The following is a 12,835-nucleotide window of genomic DNA, read 5'->3' as shown; positions in this document are numbered from 1 at the left end:
AAATCAAAACAGAGTGTGACTTTACAGTATTATTCATGAATCTTTCGCTGTTCATGTTTTGAGAATTAATGTGTTAATTGACTCTTGTCATGCCATAGTTACTATTCCAAGAGCTAATTTGAGAGAGTTCCATGTTCAGTGCATAAGATGCTATTCTGGAAACGCTTGAATGAAAGTTTGCGTAATCTTTCTTCTACTTCCTGGTATCCAGAACTAAAAAGTCATGTTATTGAAAATCTTTTGATCTATCATGTTATCAAAGTATTGATATTTATTAACAAAGTTCATGAAGATTAATGTGAATAACTTTGCTATTGTGTTCCTAACTCTTGCTTCCGCAGGTCTCCTTCCCCGCTGTTCCGAACCTAAACCCCATCCCCCACTTGGCCATTCTTTAACTCTGTGCTATAACGGCTAGTAGAGTTTGGAGCTGCCCAGAGGTGGACATATTGGGAACAGGCACAAACCCCGAAGATCCGGTCTCGCTGACAGTGATGGGAAGTAGATGTTGACTCACCAGTGTCCAGTCCTCCGGCTACTTCAGTGAGTCCCTCAGGATGCAGTATTGCCGAGACCTGCTCTTTCCATGCTGTCAGTAGTAAGTGAGGTGCTGCAATAGAACGCACCTTCCCCCGTAGGTCGTTCCACCTCTTCCTTATGTTGTCCCTTGTGCATGGATTTTGTCCCACGGTGTTCACCCTGTCCATGATTCGCCATCTTAGCTCCGTCTTCCTGGCAATGGAGATCTGCTGTACCTGTACTCCAAACACCTGTGGCTCTACCCTGACTATTTCCTCCACCATGACCTGCAACTCCTCATCAGTGAACCAGGGGTGCCTTTGTGGGGACATGGGTGTTGTGTGGAGTTTGTTGTGCAGCGGGTGATGTGTGAAGTGGTGGGGTGTGTGGTGCGTGATGGATGAATGGGTAGTTGTGATGTGTGTGTGCAGTTCTTTCTGGGATAGGCATGGCAAAGTTTAACATTCTTCTTGTGTTTGCAAAGGTTTGTGGGTGATATGAAGGTGTTTTTTATAGTGCTGTTGGTGGGTGTGTGGGGTGTGTGTATTTGTGTCTGGTGTGGATTTTTGGTTCTGACCAATGTTGTCTTGTTTTGTTTTTGGGTGGCCATATCTGCCTTGGCGGTGTGCACCGCCAGTGGTTTACTGCCATTGAATGTCTGCTGTGGTGAATCGTGGGTCATTATTAGGAGGGTGTTGTTTTGGTGGCGTAATGGTATAGGTGGTAGTTCCGACAGTTTATCTCTTTCAGTGGGACTGGCAGATTTGTGGTTGTGGCTGTTTTCTGTTGGGTTAGTATGTATATGTCATAATCTGGCAGACAAATATTCACCTCCGCTGCAGTATGTTGGCTGCAGTCAACGTGACCGTATTCGGAATTTACCGCCAATGTCATAAAGAGGGTCTATGTCAAGACAGACAATTTCGACCTATAATAAAATTAAAATCAAAGAATCGACCCACCTCAACATTTTAAGGTAGGATTATATTTACTATTTTTAACTACGCCCATATTTACCTTTGGAAGGTAAGTTTAAGTGGAGTTATAGGCAAAAAGTATATATTTAACTTACAACTTATTAACAGGTCATTGTAGAATAAATATATTCTCCATGCTCTACATTCTACGCACCATAGTAATCCTCTACTTTAAACAAGTGATCATTATGTCATCTCTGTAACTGTCTTTGATTTCAGTTAAATCTATGCTACATTTTAAGTTTTTAAAATAAGAAACACAGTTAGTAAAATATAGCAGAGTAGTTGTGAATTTCAGCTCCCCCTTGTTTGAAAGGTTTGATGGACATTATACATATAGGGGCTTATTTACAAGGTGTGTGCACCACCGGTGCATCACTTTTTGTGACGCACTGGCGGCGCGTAGTCCAGGCCCAGAGATAAAAAGCTATGCAAAGCTAATTTGCATGGCTTTTCATGGCCTTGTAGATATGGTGCAAGGCAACGCAGTGCAAGTCGCTGTGTTTCCTTACACTGCATGAGGAAGGCATTCCATGGGTGTTGCAGTGAGTTTTTCCATGCAAGACCCATTTTGATTGATTTTGATGCATCCTCAGATTTACAAGTGTCTGTGATCATGGGAATGCATCAGAATCTTCCGCCTGCCCAAGGGAGGCGCAATGAGGGGAAAAATCTTTATTTCCACTAGTTTTTCCTCTTTCTATGTGTGCTGCATTTTGCAGCACACATAAAAAAAGGAAAAAGCATCCATTGACTGTTTTTGTGCAGGATGTTGTTCCTTTCTGCACAAAAACCATTCTGTCATCAACCCAGGCATCCTTGCAGCACAGGAGGAGAGTAGAGAAATGCACCCATCTTGTTGTAGAGCACATTTCTGCCCTTTCACTGATGCGCAGGGCAACACAGCAAGGTAACTTGCTGCGCTGCCCTGAGCCACGGGGCTTGTAAATAAGTCTCACAGTGTTAACATATTGGCTTTTAAACATACGCCTACAAATTAAATACAGAACCAAAGAAATTTAACTTGTTAACTAAAAAATGCCTCCTAGTATCAAGAGAAAACAAAGAAAGTCAATGATAAATCAGGAATGACTTTTAATCAACCTGAATTTTCCCATGGCTCAAGAATAGAGATGTAGGGACACATCATGTGAGCCTTTCTGGGTAACTTTGCAGGGTTTACATTGCCTGGTTATTTTGCAGTGACCTTTTTTTTGACTGACCAGTCCACAAACTATGGGGCTTATTTTCAAGCCCTGTGCGACGCATGTGTGTCACTTTTTGTGATGCACCAGCAGTGCAAAGTGCAGACCAAAATCTACAAGGCCACGCAAAGCCACTTTGCATGGCTTTTCATGGCCTTGTAGATATGGTGCAAGGCAACGCAGCACAAGTAGCTACATTGCCTTTCATTGCATTAGAGAGGTGCTCCTTAAGCGCTGCTGTGGATCTTACCATGCAACACCCATGGGTCTTGACACATCTCCAGATTTACAATAATCTATAAACCTGGGAATGCATCAAAATCTTACACCTCCCCAGGGGAAGTGTAATACGGAGATATATCTTTATTTCACCTCATTTCTTCTTCTTTCTATGTATGCTGCATTCTGCAGCACAAACAGAAAGATGAAAATGTATCCATGGATTCATTTTGTGCAGGAAGGCGTCCCTTCCTGCAAAAAACAATCCTATTCGAGACGCAGGCATCCTTGCGTTAGAGTGCAATGGTGCCTGCATCAACCCTAGGCAGCATATTTGTGCGCCAGCACAGGGAGAAAGGACAGAAATGTGCCTTGCTGTGCTGCACTGCCCTGCTCCACAGGGAAAGGGCTTCCCTGCACCATGCTGTCATGTAGGTTCTCATTAGGATAATGAAGCTACTGGATTTGGGCAGTAGGATCGCTTGGGTTGTGGGTACTGAGTATAATTCCACACTAGGTGACACCTGTCAGCCTAACCTGTGGTTTCCTGATAACTAGCAGTGCCCCATCTCTGACTGAGATGATTGTGGCACCCGGGCTCATGGTAAAATAGACTTCTCAGGGAATCGTGGTACATCAGATCTCATCCCTTTCTCTCAAGAGCCAAGGTCTCACTCAGCAAAGACAACAGAGGAAGAATATATTTCAATAAGCATTTATTAAAATATCTGCATCTTTGATAAGAGCATGTGCATAGCAATAACGAGGATGATAAAAAAAACAATAGGAGCAGGATTGTGACTAAAAGTGTAAAACACAAAAACAGTCCTACCATGCTGTCTGAACAGGGAAGTGAATCTATAACTACTCACCTACTCTAAGTATGAACACAGCATGCTAAGCCTAATCTGTCCTTTGGGTTTCCCCCTGAGAGAACATTATCCCCATACCTGAAGAAAAGGCCTGGATCAGGGCTTGGTCGTCTAAGCAGGTAGCTGTAGTGAAGCATACAGTCGTGGTCATCTGGATGGAATCTTCCTCTAACATGTCTGGGATGAAGGGGTGTTTTATAGTAAAACAGCAAACTTTCTAAAAAACGGTCCCACGTATGAGTGTGTGTTTTTATGTGTATGTTGGAGACACAGCATACCACGTTTGTGGGCAACCCTATCTGACTGTAGCCTTGGAGAAAGCAAAAGTGAACTACATGTCCTACTAGGAACGTGATGCTTTCCTAGGTGAAAGAACAATAAGATAGAGAAAATAACACAGCCCCGCAAATGTAGCTATCGCTAGAAAAATAAAGCAATGCAGAATAAAATGTAATTGGGTTAAAGTGCACAGCAGCAGGCCTAGTTAGCTAAAACAACATGTTTGAAACATGGCAAAAAAAAACATACAATAACAACAAGAATCTGTAAACCTGGGAATGCATCAAAATCTTACGCCTCTCCAGGGGAAGTGCAACGAGGAGATATATCTTTATTTCCCCTCGTTTTTTCCTCTTTCTATGTGTGCTGCATTCTGCAGCACACAGAGTAAGATGAAATTGTCTCCGTGGATTAATTTTGTGGAGGAAGGCGTCCCTTCCTGCACAAAAACAATCCTGTCTGCGACGCAGGCATCCTTGCATCAGGGTGCAAGGGTGCCTGCATCAGCCCTAGGCAGCCCACTCTGCGCCAGCACAGGGGGAAAGGACAAACATGTGTCATATCTTGTACTTATGGCACATTCATGCTCTTTCCCTGTGGTGCATGGCAGCACAGCAAGTTACCTTGCTGTGTTGCGCTGCCCTGCGCCACAGGGAAAGGACTCCCTGCACCATGCCTTGCACCACACATTGCTCTGCACCAGAGGGCTTGTAAATAAGACCCCCAGTTTTTCTGCCAGTTAGTCATTTTAAAAAACACTACATAACTGATGCAAGTGTCCAAGTAACCAGTGCAAAATGTCTCAAAAGCTGAGATGCAACTTACATGATCTAGGTGCCCAATGAACTGGGAGCACATTCGCAAAAAGTGGTTGCAAATTATGCAACAATACATTTGCAAATCAGATCTCATTTGGTAAACCAACTTTTGGTTGCTTCCCAAAGTCACAATTTGCAGAGAGTGGCAGAATCACCTTCCTGGTAAAAATTACTTAGTCAGTTCACAATTTGTGACCCCGTGGGACTGGCTACAAACAGTGATGGTGGCCCACAAGTGAATGCAGATCACCATCCCTGTATTTACTTTCCCACTTTGGCAGAGCCAGATTAAGACCTTCAAAGGCACTTAAATGATGTTGGTGCCACCATAGATATTTAATTCAAAATGCAAACAATAATTAACCAAAAAAATAACATTGTAATTTTCAAAATGAAACAAAACTTACAGTAGGATAGAAAATAATGTTTATTTTTGTATACTTCCACTTTATTTATATTTGAAAAGTTTTCTCCTACTTTTTCTAATTGCAAAGTCTTTAATTAGATCCTAAAAACTAATCTTACGTAACATCTGCTTCTATACTTAGTAGAGATAAGGCATCCAGGCTGCCTTTTTGCATAGTTATTCTGTTGGGAATTTTAATATTCTTCAGGTGAGAAAAGGAACACTCAGCTTAATAATTTGTGGCCATTAATGTTAAAAATAGCTGAAAGCAAATGTCTACTTTTGGAAAGGCACAGTCAATATTATCTTCTACAATTATTTAATAAAGTTCAGCATGAATGAATCTTGTTTTTATATATTTTTTGTTGCACTGAACGTATGACGCACATATGAGTGCAATTGCTAAAGCTCAGCTGAGAAATTAGTGTTCAAGTCCTCTGGGTAAGCATCAATCAGCTTTTGACTACACTGAGAATAACTTTCAATTTCAGTAGATTATGAAGTGACCTTACTTGGCACATCACTTAGAAAAGAAAATCTCTCTACTATTTCTTTGTATATCTGTCCTCTTCTTATCCCAGTTTCAAGTTCGTCAACAATTGTATAAACGGTGGTGAACATCAGGTAGCATTTCCTTTGTAACTGCTTCATATCTTTTGTATTCATCTCGTGAAGTGCACAGTTGGTCAGCTAATGATCCATACAGAACTGCACGTTTTTAAGTTCGCATTGTGTGGCAGTTACCAGATTCTAATTGTGTTGTATTCCCAAGAATAATGTATCTCTTTAACCTCTATGATTACTATTTTATTATTATTTTTATTATTGTATATAAATGTATACATTTATTTATTTATTGGGGTGTCCCTTTTTGTAGGACCTGGTTCAGCTGCACCGTTTGCAGTTTTGCACCATATGGTCCATTGAAAATCAAACAATGGAAAATTTCTGTGGTGCCCCCTTTCCCTTGATGCCCTATGTACATCCTTCTTTTACTTAATGGTTAATTCAGCCTTGCAATAGGAAATATTTGTTTTCTAAAAGCTATCTGAGTTCCGGAATGAACCGTTTGTTCTTGCCACAAAAGCGGCGCAAACCTACCGCCATATTTATATTTTGACACTAGGCCTGTCTATCATCAACATTTCGGAGTTAGCATCATTTCTTGCCAGGGCCAACCCACGATGCGTCATTTTGCGACAATAATATGCAAGGTAGGCGTTCCCTTCCAAAAAATTATGCTAGCCCTCTAGTGCCATATTTACTGTCCGATGGTAAAATGATGCACAGAAAGGAATCGGTCTCAAAAAATTATGCAAATCCTGATTTGCATCAAAATTTAATGCCTGGTCAGACCAGGCGTTAAAATGAGGCCCACACACCACTACTCAGGGAAAACACACAGAAGGAGCACCAGCAACCTTCTGGACAACATAGAACTGTTAATGCTCCAGCTTGGCACACGCCGCAGATGACAACGACACCAACAGGCCCCTCCAGCACCACCACAGCAACCCCAAACACCACCACAGCAGCCACAAAGGCAGAGCAGAAGGCAGGAGATTATATTCCGACGGCACACAACCAAACTTGGACTCAGGGAACAAGATGTCATCAGAACCTACCATTTGAAGCAGGAGTCCATTGTAGGCCTGCTGCACCACATAGCGCCAGACATCAGTCAAAGGGTAGAAACTCCAACTCATATCCCACCCATAACCAAACTCCTAGCTGTCTCCATATGCTGGTGTCAGAATCATTCCAGACAACGGGTGCACAAGTGGCTGGTATCTCCCAGACAACCTTCTCAGCCTTCCTACCAAAGGTTCTGAATGCAATCATCTACCTCACACCCCACCACATCTTCTTCCCCAACATCCAGCAAATGTAGCAGAAAAACAAGCAAGGTTTCTACCTAATTGCTGGGTTCCTGCATGTGCTGTTTGCAATGGATTGCACCCATCTCCAACTTGTGCCACCTGCTGCAATGGAACACCTCTACAGGAACCGCAAACACACCCATTCCATAATGTGCAGGCCATTTTGGACCATCGTGGGGTCTTCACAAACACCCTAGCCAAATATCCGGGCATCGGCATGACACCATCAATGAGGGGTTGCAGGATGGGCAATATGCCAATGGCCTACTCGTAGGTAAGCCACCATACCAACCAGTACACAGACAATACACCAACCTTGTAGGAGAAACAAGACAAGACATACACCACACTAAACACACATTGGCAGGGGAACACAGATGTACAAACAACAATATATATTCCACATGCCACACTACACCACATTCATTGCGCATCACACACACATACACCCATATGTACATAATACGGCCGCAACCTGACTGGCACAACACGTGGAGGACAGGTGGAGTGATGTCCCCTTTGCATACAGAATCTGGGCCCAAATCACTATGAGTGTCCACTGGTTGACAACTACATACAGATCCCACACACATTACACTAAACAATGAATAGCTCAGCTATGTGAATGGCACAGGCCATGTCAATGTAAAGAAAGTCACACATAGGCACAGCCCCACATTTGTCATGGTGTTCAAGCTTCTGGCGGCACCAATATCAAATGCAACACAAGTGCTGCCATGACCAACTACACATTACCTACACACACCTGACGTACATGTAGTGCGCACCTTCACCTGTCTGCTGCATTGTGCTGCAAACATAAGAATACACCATTACCAGCTTTGAAAGATCATGGAGCAGATAAATTAGAAGAGGTGCTGCACCTAGTCCAGTGCCACCTCACATGCGCCCCTTAGCGTCCCCTAATGCCACCATCTGTGCACCACATACAAGTAATGGGCCACCATGGAGCACAGTAGGTGCAATACTGTTAAAAGAATGGATGCCATAGTAGGACTCTGTAGGAGTATTGAGGAAATATCTGACCATCCATGCACCGTACATAGGAACTCGTGCAAAAATATGGTGTGCCTCCTCCCAACGCCTGCACTGTGCATATGTTGAAGGGGTCAGTAATAAATCATGTATAGGAGCCTTGGAGATTCCACTGTATCTATTTTGCTACTCCTCCAATTTTGTGAATCACACCCTTGTACACATGATAGCTGGCACAGCCATTATCTGCCAGAAAGGGTCACAAACTGTTGCACTGCATGCATAGTGCCACATGGTAACATCGAGGTCTGAGTTTGGCTTTGTAGGTCTACTATGTTGTCAAAACAAATGACACTATTGTGGTGCAAGGAGGTGGTAGGTCCCACTAACAATAGGACACAGCCTTAAATATGGACACCACAACACATGTTTGGCATGGTTGAACTGTCAGTTTGGATTAATTTGACAATCAACAGGTCCCTTAGCCACAACCTATAATAGTGATGTTCATCAACACAAACCAATGTAACCATACTACAAAACAGTAACAGACACAATACCAGAAGCAAATTGGAGTCACCATTCCACCAAAAACTAACATCTGCGATGGAACATACAAAACCACAAATATGCATTATCAACACATGTTCTCTCCTTCCTTTGCAGCCGACCAAGGTTACGGCATACAGCCATGGGTGATGACTCCTTTCGGCAATCCAACAACGGAGGAAGGGAAGGCATACAATAAAGGACACAGAAGGACACGAAATGTGGTGGAGAGATCATTTGGGATCCTGAAGTCAAGGTTCAGGTGCCTGGCCCTGACAGAAGAAAGCCTGTTGTATGCACCACCCCTGGTATGCAAGATGATACTTGTATGTGCAATTTTGCAAAACATATGTATATGGACCAATGTTCCCTGGGATGAACTGGTAGATGTCCCCAATGAGGAGGAAAATGACAATGTTGTAGCACAGTTGGAGGGGGAATTACAAAACACTGCTGCTGGAGTTCACAGGAAACAACAAATTGTACAGAACTTCTACACCTAGACACTGTACAAATAATATCACCAATGATTTTGCACCAGAATGTCCATGGTCTACTCATTCTCCACTACGTATTACCACTGGAATGTTGCTCATACCTCAGAGAGCAGGAAAGAAACACAACAGTAACAAAGATGGGTAGAACATAGGTTGTAAGAGGGTCTACCACCTCCATACCACACATGAGAGTCACATAACTCATGGTCATGAGGCTCTTGAAGGCCTAGATCCAAGTACCACAAAAAATATGTGGCGTTAAGTGGGTTTTGTGCAGATTTCTACCCCTTTCCCCACATCATCCCCATGCCTGTCAAGATGTATGCAAATTAACTGGGAGGTTTAGTTTGGTTGGTGCAGCATTACCTTCCAATGATGCTAGTTTTGGGTGGCTGTGTAATCCAGGGCTACTCCACAGAAGCACGGAAGCTGCAGTGGGGCAAAGTGCTCCACCACCTGTGCAGAATATTTAGAGTACTGCGCACTGACCACCAGTTGAAACACCGTTGGGCTGACCTAATAGCACTGGAGCAGGATCTACTGGATCACCTGGTGATACAAATTGGTGGACTAGTTGGTAAGTACCCCATTTACATTGCAACATCCTTATTTGCATGGGCATGACAGGCGGACATAAGGTTGAGTGCAGCATGTTTTGTCAAGGGTTAGGACAGGTTGTTGTGGGCCAGATTTAAGAGCCCCTAATGCAGTCGGCCTTAAACTTTGACTTTGCCCCGGTCGAGGTGCGACCAGATGACCAGATTGACGCTTTTTGTTTTTATGTGCTAGAAAGCATTAATTCTTTAAAAAATCATATCTCTGGTTCCCCTTATCTGATTTTATTAGTTTTGGTGTCATTTTAAAGCTAAAAATATGTCCTATTCTTACAAATTGATTTTGGATTTTAAACTGTTACCTGTGTTTTATTTAATCACTGTTTTGGGATATTTGAATACTTTACGCTTTGTCTCCTAAGTTAAGCCTTGTCGCTCGTTGCCAAGCTACCAAGGGTTGAGCTAGGTTTAATTTACTGAGACCTAACTGGACCTAAGTGGAGGTTAGTGGCCTATTGCTAAGTGTAGGTACTTTCCTGCCCATACCAATAAGCCATTTTTCAACATGCCCCATATGAACATGGAGGTGTAACGCAAATAAACAGCTGCATGACAATCCATGTACATATGGTGCAGTGAAATGCACCAAAGAAGCGTCGGGAAAGTGATGCTTTGGTGGTGCCAGGGTCTCCATTATCTGGCCCTTCATCTCAGAGACAGATTATAAATGTTTGCCAGTTGCTCTGACCTACCTCTAAGTTGACTTGTTTACTCAGCTTAACAATCTGAATGTGAAACTGTTGTCCATGAAAAGAAATGTCTAAAATCACTAAGCTATGTTTTCCTGTCATGTATTGCAGGTGGGCCTCTACCATACACCACTTCAGAAGGGTCCCGTTTTGAAGACCCCAATGCAGCCAATAAGTGTCACCTTGTGTGTCACGTGTGTCATTCCTGGGTTTTGTGTGAGAGGGTCTGATGTGTGCAATGCAGTGATGAAATGTAATGTATGACCAATGAGATGACGTCTTCTGAGTTAGGATATGGACATCATGTATAATGCTATCTTGAGGATGGAGAACAAGTTGATTTTTAACATGTGTTGTGTGCTCCTATAGAATAGTGGGTGTTAGGAATAGGAAGGCATGACCACATATACATTGATGTCAACCATGATGTGTGTCTGAGCTGCCGTTTATCTGACTAGCATGCCTGTTGCCAACATATATCTCACAGCACTTTTGACAGTACTGTGTGCCAGGTGCAGCTTTCAGTTACTCAGGAAAAGGTACAGATGATGTACATGTTTTGAGGTCTCTACGGGGTTTATGTAGGAGACACTTGCACCGGTGCCTCACTACTCTGCAGATTTTGAGTGAGGCAGTGGTTGTGCAAGCATCCTTATTGTGCTGGCCAGCAGTCAGTTGAGTACACAATGAGAATAGAACTCTGATGAAGTATTTTGTGGGACATGTCTACAGTATGTGGCAAGCTAGATGTGTGTAGATTTACCAACATGGTCTACCCATCATGATATTTGTGAGTGATCTTGGTCACATCACATGTGCATGGAATGTGAATGATGAGTATGTACCTGGCACTTAGGAGATGTCTGACATGCATGTGCAAATGTTGGACAATAAATAAGAATACTGTAGCTGCACCCAGTGCAGTGCCAATCTTACTGTGCCCCTTAGGGCACCCATTTAGCCACCATGTGTGTGCGCCTCATTACCCAATTTGCACAATATGGCACAGGGTAAGGGGCAATAGGTAGCAAATCTGTAGACTACATAGATGTACTGTTCATGCTTTGGGCAAACTATTTGGGTACTAAGCCTGAACTGTACATGTGGGCCTATTGTGAGCAATGGTGTGCCCTCTTGGAATGCGTGCTCTGAGCAGGTGTTAATCCAAGGACACATGAATGAATCTTTGCCAAACATTAGAATTGCCAGTGGGGATTTTCCTGTCCCCTATCAGATGACCACCAACTTGCATCCATGATGCCTGGCCAAGGCTTGATGTAGCACCAGGGGTGTCAAAGTGGTGAATTGCATACATTGCGCCACTTATTGACAATGGAACAAGGATTTTGGAATTGCACGTCCACTTGATCCTCACTAGTCTGTCAACACAAAAGTTGAGCAAGGACGCTGTAGTCCACTTACCTCTGGGCCCTGATGGTCATCAACGGATAGCCATTGCCCCAGTGACATGTACATGATACCAAAGATGGCTGGTAGGAAGTTAGTATAGAATCAGTGTTGTGGAATGCTTGGTGGACAGCATGTGTCATTTGAGAATGCTGTGTACATTACATGTCTCTTCTACCTCTACCCAATGCTGTATTTAATGCCGTGTTCTCCTCATGTTTCAACTGCCAATATGACCCCAGCCGAAAAACATGAGACGGGACATGGCAGCCATGATGGCAAGGCTGGATAAGTTGGAAAGAGACAATGCCCGTAATTACAAACTACTAAAGTACTGCAAGAAGAAACTGAAGAAGTGATAAACTATTTTTGCCACAGCCTCCCAGTTCCTTTCCTCTCCCTTTTACTGATGTTAAATGTTTTAGTGGGTTTTAGGTGGGTAGTGTTAGAATAGTAAAATAGTGTAGTTTAGGTGTAGATTAGTGTAAGTATAGTTGGGGGTGGGTTTTAGTACATTTTTTATTTTGGGGTGTTGGGAGGGGGTTATGTTGGGGTTTCTCTGTTAATAAAAACAAATCTAAAAACAATTAAAAAATATATATATCTGTTTAGGAAGTAGATTAGGTTAGTACATGTGTAGCCTTAGTTTATGTTCTCCTACTCATGTATTGTCTCTTAGGAGGTGGTGGGAGGACAATGTTTAGAGTGTGGCGTTACATGTGTAAGTTAAGTTTAGAATAGGATAGACAGGTGTAAGTTAAGTTAGTTTAGGTTAGTTTAGTGAAGGGTAGTGTATAGGATAGGTTTTGATATTATGTTTTTAATATGTTTTAATAAATCCAGTTAGTATTAGACAATTATCTCTTCATGTTGATTGAGTGTCCGGGTGTTCTCATATGTGCACTGGC

The sequence above is a fragment of the Pleurodeles waltl genome, chromosome 1_2 (assembly GCF_031143425.1).
Source record: "Pleurodeles waltl isolate 20211129_DDA chromosome 1_2, aPleWal1.hap1.20221129, whole genome shotgun sequence".
NCBI lineage: Eukaryota > Metazoa > Chordata > Amphibia > Caudata > Salamandridae > Pleurodeles > Pleurodeles waltl.
The sequence above is the reverse complement of the archived record's forward strand: the minus strand, read 5'-3'. Positions refer to the sequence as shown.